This window comes from Orcinus orca, chromosome 11 (genome assembly GCF_937001465.1).
Source record: "Orcinus orca chromosome 11, mOrcOrc1.1, whole genome shotgun sequence".
Lineage (NCBI taxonomy): Eukaryota > Metazoa > Chordata > Mammalia > Artiodactyla > Delphinidae > Orcinus > Orcinus orca.
The window spans coordinates 42,967,505-42,975,275 of record NC_064569.1 but is presented as its reverse complement, the minus strand read 5'-3'; the positions used below and the strand labels follow the sequence as shown (position 1 = coordinate 42,975,275).

Here is a 7,771-nt window from a genome sequence, read left to right as displayed (position 1 = left end):
TGAATTATGCACCATAGGGGCAGCTTAGATTGCTTATATGGGGGCAGTTTTCTGGGTTTTCTCTGGCCAATCATCTCCATATTTGGTCCTGGTGTGCGTGCCCATCTCTCAGGCAAGATGGATTCCATCTGGTATCTTCCCCCTCCTTTTGTCCTTCCCCTAGGCTGAGGGCCTTCTCTGAGCATGTGTTGGGCCAGGAAATCTACAAGAATGCACCCAATCAGGGCCCAATGCTCCCACTGGTATCCCATCTTGAAGCATCAGCAGGAGACCAGCTACAGCTGCTCAGCCTAGGGAAACCAGTTGCAGCTGTTCAGCCTGGGCCCTATCTATCTCCTACCTCCACACAATGTGGATAGATGTAATTTGTATGACAATAACAGCACAAATAAAGAATATCAATGAAAATATAGAAATTATTACAACAGTGCAAAGGAGAAAGGAAATAAAGCTATGTAAGAGCAAAGCTTTTGTATGCTATTGAAATTAAGTTGGTATTCATGCAAACTAGATAGTTATAAACAAATAACCCAATTACAAAATATGTAAAGGATTTGAATAAACATTTCTCCAAAGAAGACATATAAATGGCCACTGAAGCGATGTTCAGCATTACTAAGCATCAGGGAAATGTAAATCAAAACTACAATGAGGGGCTTCCCTGGTGGCGCACTGGTTGAGAATCTGCCTGCTAATGCAGGGGACACGGGTTCGAGCCCTGGTCTGGGAAGATCCCACATGCCGTGGAGCAACTAGTCCCGTGAGCCACAACTACTGAGCCTGCGCATCTGGAGCCTGTGCTCCACAACAAGAGGGGCCGCGATAGTGAGAGGCCCACACAGCGCGATGAAGAGTGGCCCCCGCTTGCCACAACTAGAGAAAGCCCTCGCACAGAAATGAAGACCCAACACAGCAAAAAAAATAATTAATTAAAAAAAAACTACAATGAGATACCATTTCACATCCACTAGGATGGCTAGAATCAGAAGGATGGGTGATAAAAGTGTTGGTGTGAGGATGTGGAGAAATTGGGACCTTCATATATTGCTGGTAAGAGTAAAATAATGCAACTGCTTCAGAAAACAGTTTGGCAGTTTCTCAAAAAGTTAAACGTAGATCTACCATATGACTCAGCAAGTCCATTCCTCAGTATATATCATGAGAATTGAAAACAATGTCTATGTAAAAACTTGTAGGTGAGAATGTAAATTGATTCAGCCACTATGGAAAACAGTATGGAGGTTCCTTAAAAAACTAAAAATGGAACTACCATATGACCCAGAAATCCCACTGCTGGGCATATACCCAGAGAAAACCATAATTGAAGAAAACACATGCACCCCAATGTTCATAGCAGCACTATTTACATTAGCCAGGACATGGAAGCAACCTAAATGTCCACCAACAGAGGAATGGATAAAGATGTGGTACATATATACAATGGAATATTACTCAGCCATAAAAAGGAATGAAATTGGGTCATTTGTAGAGACGTGGATGGACCTAGAGAGTGTCATACAGAGTGAACTAAGTCAGAAAGCAAAAAGCAAATATCGTATAATAATGCATATATGTGGAATCTAGAAAAATGGTATAGATATATAGCAAAGCAGAAATAGAGACACAGGGCTTCCCTGGTGGTGCAGTAGTTAAGAATCTGCCTGCCAATGCAGGGGACACGGGTTTGATCCCTGGTCCGGGAGGATCCCACATGCCGCAGAGCAACTGAGCCCGTGCACCACAACTGCTGAGCCTGTGCTCTAGAGCCCGCGAGCCACGACTACTGAGCCCGCGTGCCACAACTACTGAAGCCCACGCACCTAAGAGCCCATGCTCCTCAACAAGAGAAGCCGCCGCAATGAGAAGCCCATGCACAGCAACGAAGAGTGGCCCCCACTTGCCGCAACTGGAGAAAGCCCACACACAGCAACGAAGACCCAATGAAGCCAAAAATAAATAAAATAAATTTATATAAAAAAAAAGAAATAGAGACACAGACATAGAGAACAAATGTATGGATACCAAGAGGGAAAGGGGTGGGATGGGAGGAATTGAGAGACTGGGATTGATACATATACATTATCGATACTATGTATAAAATAGACAACCCATGGGAACATACTGTATAGCACAGGGAACTGTACCTAATGCGCTGTGGTAACCTAAATGGGAGGGGATATCTGTATGCGTATGGCTCATTTTTTTGTTATGCAGTAGAGGCTAACATAACATTGTAAAGCAACCATACTCCAATAAAAATTAATTTAAAAAATAAACAAAATGAAAAACAAACTTGTAAATGGATGTTCAGAGTCACATTATTCATAATAGCTCAAAAGTGGGAATAACCCAAACGTCCATCAACTGATGGATGGATAAACAAAAATTGGTATATTCATTCAATAGAATATTATTCAGCCATGAAAGGAATAAAGTACTGATTGACACATGTTACGACCTGAATGAACCTTGAACATTATGGTAAGTGAAAGAAGCCACAAAAGGCCACATATATTATTCCATTTATATAAAATATCTATAATAGGCAAATCCACAAAAACAGAAAGTAGACTTGTGGTTGCCAGGGTTTGGTGGGGGTAGATTGGGAGTGACTGCTAGTGAATATGGGGTTTCTTTGGGGGGTGATGAAAACGTTCTGGAATTAGATATTGGTGATAGTTGCATAAGTTCGTGAATATACTAAAAATCACTGAATTGTACACTTTATTTTTATTTTATTTATTATTAAAGTATAGTTGGTTTACACGTACACTTTAAAAAGATGAATTTGGGGAGTTCCCTAGTGGTCTAGTGGTTAGGACTCAGCACTTTCACTGCCATGGCCCGGGTTCAATCCCTGGTCAGGGAACTGAGATCCCACAAGCTGTGCGGTGCAGCCAAAAAAAAAAAAAGATGAATTTCATGGTATGTGAATTATATCACGATAAAAAAAATACAGCTGGAACTATGAAGGTAACTTTTACTAAGATAGGGAAGATTAGGGAAGGGGCACATGTGGGCGAGAAAGGAAGAATTTGTTTTGGACATGGTAAGTTTGAAATACCAGTCAGACATCCAGGTGGATCTGTTAAGTAGGCAGCTGGAGATATGTCTGCAGTTCAGGGGAGAGATATGGACTGGAGATATACATTCGGGGAAAAAATGAATTAATGCATGTAATACACTTAGAATGGTGCCTGGAACATAGTGAGACCTATAAACATTGTCTATTATAGTAATTATTTTGCATGTATAGAGTAATAGTCAATTGGTTTAACACAATGTGTGGAATCCCTTCTTCTCTGATTTGTAATGCCACCTCTGTTATATACAAATCTCCCATATATATTGAGGTCTGTTTCTATCATTGTGTTCTTTTAAGTAGGAATTGTTTTAGGGGAGAGTAGATTGGAAGCCAAGACTCCTCTCAACTTTTCTCAGTTCACTTCACAAGAACATAAGTGATTGTATGTTTCTGTTTCACCTTTGTTACCTGGGGAGAAATCACCTGGATTCTTTCCACCTTTCAGAGGCTATGAGGATAGATGAGATCCTAGGGAGGAAGTTCGGAAAGCAGAGTAATATAAAGCTGCAAAAGGCAGTTACCTGAGAGAAAAGCGATTCCATGGGTAATATTTTAAGTCAACTGTCCTTATACTTACAGTAACATTTTAGAAGTTTTTTTTTAGTTGTGATAAAAAAACCACATAACAAGGCTTCCCTGGTGGCACAGTGGTTGAGAGTCCGCCTGCCGATGCAGGGGACACGGGTTCGTGCCCCGGTCCGGGAGGATCCCGCATGCCGCAGAGCGGCTAGGCCCGTGAGCCATGGCCGCTGAGCCTGCGCGTCTGGAACCTGTGCTCGGCAACGCGAGAGGCCACAACAGTGAGAGGCCCGCGTACCGCAAGAAAAAACAAACAAACAAAGAAAACACATAACATAAAATTTACCACCTTCGTAACCATATGAGAAAATTTTAAATACAGTCTTTGCATTTGATGTTTCACCGAAAATCTTCCCAAGGCTGTCTCCTTCTCACAGTTCAAACGTTATTCCTTCAAAGGGGCCTCTCAACACCAGGAGTAAAGTTGCTTTCCTACTCTTGGTCACTTTCCGTCTCATTACCCTGCAGCACTCTTCACTAACTGAAATATATAATATTTGTGTTTATTAACTGTCTCCCCCTTCCCACTAAAACATAAATTCTACCAGAGCAGGGACCTGGTCTGTCTACTCTTCTCCCCATGCCTAGAACAGTTCTTTGCATGTAGTATGTCCAAAGTATTTGTTAAAATACTTACTGAGTAATAAATATAGTGCCTTTTAATTCCAAAGAAGTTTCACACATATTATTTCATTTGATCATTACAACTCTGAGTAAATGGGATTGCTGGCCTCACTGTAAAGATACTCAAAGAAAATGATAGAGTTGGGAGCTCACTTTTCCCAATACATGCACTTCAGTTCTAGGGCTAAGGGTATTTCAAACTACTTTGCCATTAAGGAAGTGATAACTCTGGAGGACAATAGAAACAACCTACACATTTTTTAAAAAGTCGCCAGTTCCTGCGGTTGAACTTTTACCACACCCCATCCCCATATACAGACACACAGCAGAGATTACGGCCAGTGATGCTACTGTAAGAGCAAAGAAGAAAATGCAACTATTCGACTGTTTGGAACACTGAATCATCTTATGTAGCTGTCTCGGTTTTCCCCCCACTTTTTTAATTTAAAAAAAAGTTTTTTGGCGGAGCCGCTCGTCTTGCGGGATCTTAGTTCTGGGACCAGGGATCCAACCCGTGCCCCTGCAGCAGAAGCGCGGAGTCCTAACCACTGGAATTCCCCCGCTCTTTTTTTTTTTTTTTTTTGCGGTACGCGGGCCTCTCACTGTTGTGGCCTCTCCCGTCGCAGAGCACAGGCTCCGGACGCGCAGGCTCAGCGGCCATGGCTCACGGGCTCAGCCGCTCCGCGGCATGTGGGATCTTCCCGGACCGGGGCATGAAGCCGTGTCCCCTGCATCGGCAGGCGGACTCTCAACCACTGCGCCACCAGGGAAGCCCCCCACCCCGCTCTTTTTAAAAAAAGTTTTACTGAGGTACAACCTTGTCTCGTTTTTAAAGTGCGCTACTTTGGGATAATCTAATTCTCTAGTATGAGAACCGTTTGGATCTCCATTACTACAGGCACCTGTAAGGAGTCCCTTTCCTCCTATTTTTTTTTTCCCCTTAAACTCCGCAGCCGAACACGTGCGACCAGCGATTAGGAACTCTTACAGCCTCCCTCCTTAGCCCTGCCCACCGAAAGTCCAGCCCCTTCTTTTTCCGGAGCCCCGCCCCTCGGCCCCTTTCCGACTCAGGCCCTGCGGATCTCGCCCTTCCTCCAACTCCTCTCCATATCTCGCGAGAAGTGAGCGCGCCTGGCCGGACGAGAGAAAAGTATCTGCTCCGCTTAGGGGGGAAAGAAGGAGCTGGAGACAGATTGTGGGACCGAGCGCGGGCGGGCGGGAGGCGACGGAGCTACCAGCGGGTGAGTCCAGATAATATTAACTAGTCCATGATCTGACGGGAGTCTCCCCATCAACTCTGGCCAGTCCCAGTGTCCCAGGCCGGGGTCTCCCCTCCCAGTGTGTGTTGGACGGGGGCGCTGAGGCGGTGGCTGGGCCCTGTCTGAGGAAGAGGGTGGGGCATGGACCAACGCCGACCAATAAGAGAGAAGGAAGTTACGATTGGCGGCGACGAGCACTAATGGGAGGTCATCTTTACCTTGCGGAGTGCCGCCCCTCTTCTCTCCTTCCTCCCGCCTCCTTCCTTTGGGGGGAAGGCGGGGCCAGAGGCCTGAAGTGTGGGGAGAACTTGGGGGTAAGTAGCCCCGGGGGGCACAGGGCGTGGCAAGGAGAGGGGAGTTGAATCCTGAGGGAATGGAAGTCTAGTGGATCCTGTAATGGGGTGGAATGGAGAAAGGGTAGGGGTACTAAACTGGTTGAAGACCCAGAGCTTCTTCAAAGAGTGGGGTTAGAGACTTGGCATTGGAAGAGTCAGGGGTAACAGGCAGGAGGTGGGGATGAGGAGGTGAAAACATGGTATTTGGTTTTGCTGGGAAGATAGGGAGGAGTAAGTGGAAGTGAGAGCATGGCATTTCGATTGAATTATAAAAAAGAGGACCAGGGACATGATATCAGAGAGAAAGTATGGATATGGAGAAAATTAAGTGAACGAGTTTAGGAAGACTTCATAGAGGTGGGCTAGTGGCCAAGAGGTATCACTTTGGGAAGGGTATGGGGGAATCCAGAAGGGTAAGGGGAGGTGTTTGGTTAGGAGACGGCTCATATGTACAGGTGTTTAGCCTAGGTGTCAGAAAAAGCCTGGGAAATGGATTTAGGGCTTTTGGTGGATATGGCACCCAGTCTGGTGACCAGCCTGCAAGAAAGTTGGGATAGGGGTAGAGAAGGAGAAAAATAGAACACTTTCATCACTTCTCAGATTTCCTTTCTCCCTCTCTTCCTGTTCTGCACTTCATCTCTTCCTCAACTCAGGGATGGGGGCTTGGGACTTAAGCGGCCAAGTTGGAGCTCCATCGGGAGTTATACGTTACTCTGAATTGCTTGTTATGTTCTGTGACTGGGGTGTTTACTACCCAGGGCACCTCCTCCCCATATTCCCGCGTTGCTGGTTTCCTAACTTTAAAAGTTTGTTTTCTACTTATCAGAGGGTGTTTTAGTATCTTTGAGGTTGTGTCATAGTAAGTGTAGGTTTGTAGGGGTGTGCAGAGTTTTCTCCACAAGCTCACTTGATTCCTACTTTTAAAAACTTTTCAGTAGTATAAATAATTCTTGCAGAGACATAGGTCTTTATAGGTATTATAAGCACAGAAAAATGTACTAAACTGGTTTGTTTTGTTAAATGTGTTTCTTACCCACTCGTATTCTTGAAGAGTTGCTAAATGAATGGTTGCAGTTAGTTTTAGTTAGCTTATGTTTTTTTAAATGGTGTAAATAAAATGGGCACGTATTTCAGGAAAGTGAAAAATTTTCAGTTTCTTCCTTTGTGTTCCGATTCAGAAGCTAAAGATAAGTCATAATATTGATATCTTGGGGGCAAGGGTTGGGGAAATCAAACACAATTTGTACTTAAACATGGAGGATACTCTAAGGTAAGTGGAGACTATTGCGAAATGTAACACGTCTGTGAGAAAGGAAGCTAAAGAAAAGTTTGGCAGCTATACTAAGTAGTCTTACCAGTTCTTAATTCTGTACAAAAAAGGGACAAGTCTTTGCCCTTTGTTTGATAGTTCTGTATTATTTAATAATGAGCTAATACAGCCAATTAATTAATGACTTCTTTGCTATTGCATAGATTTGTCTTTTACATTCCTTTTCTTCTCCTCTTACTTTTGGAAGCAAAATAACATCTGAAATATACCGGGAAAGGTGTTACATGAGGAGAAACCAGAGTATGTTACTTTGTATTAACCTTTGGTATTCAGCAGCCATTTGTCCTCCTAGCCAGGAGGTTACCCCTGCAGCACATTGAGACCAATTAATTACTGACCTTTTAGCATTAATTACTTAATTGGGTTCCAGTATTTCACACTGAGAGCATTGTTATTGGATATTCAGACATTTTCACAGTTTGCCTGGCAGCAGCACAAAAAAATATCCAGTGAGAGAGCAAAGTTCCTTGTTTTATTCTTCCATCCTAGAATTTGTGATGGCTTTGACTTGGGCACTATCTCAGTGTTAACACCTAGCAGAAAGCTAGAGAATGATGAA

At 43.8% G+C, this 7,771-nt stretch overlaps 1 protein-coding gene across 7 annotated transcripts in view; it reads left to right on the top strand.

Moving 5' to 3' along the window:
* The first annotated feature begins 5,313 nt into the window (after positions 1 to 5,313).
* Positions 5,314 to 7,771, top strand: part of LOC101281592 (cyclic AMP-dependent transcription factor ATF-7) — a 100,205-nt gene continuing 97,747 nt past the window's right edge. For 4 of the 7 annotated variants that reach the window (XR_007470117.1, XR_007470116.1, XM_049694443.1 and 1 more), the window contains exon 1: positions 5,553 to 5,861. The gene's annotated coding sequence lies outside the window, so the exon portion shown is untranslated. The other 3 variants (XM_049694441.1, XM_004274240.4, XM_049694442.1) reach the window with 3 other exon arrangements.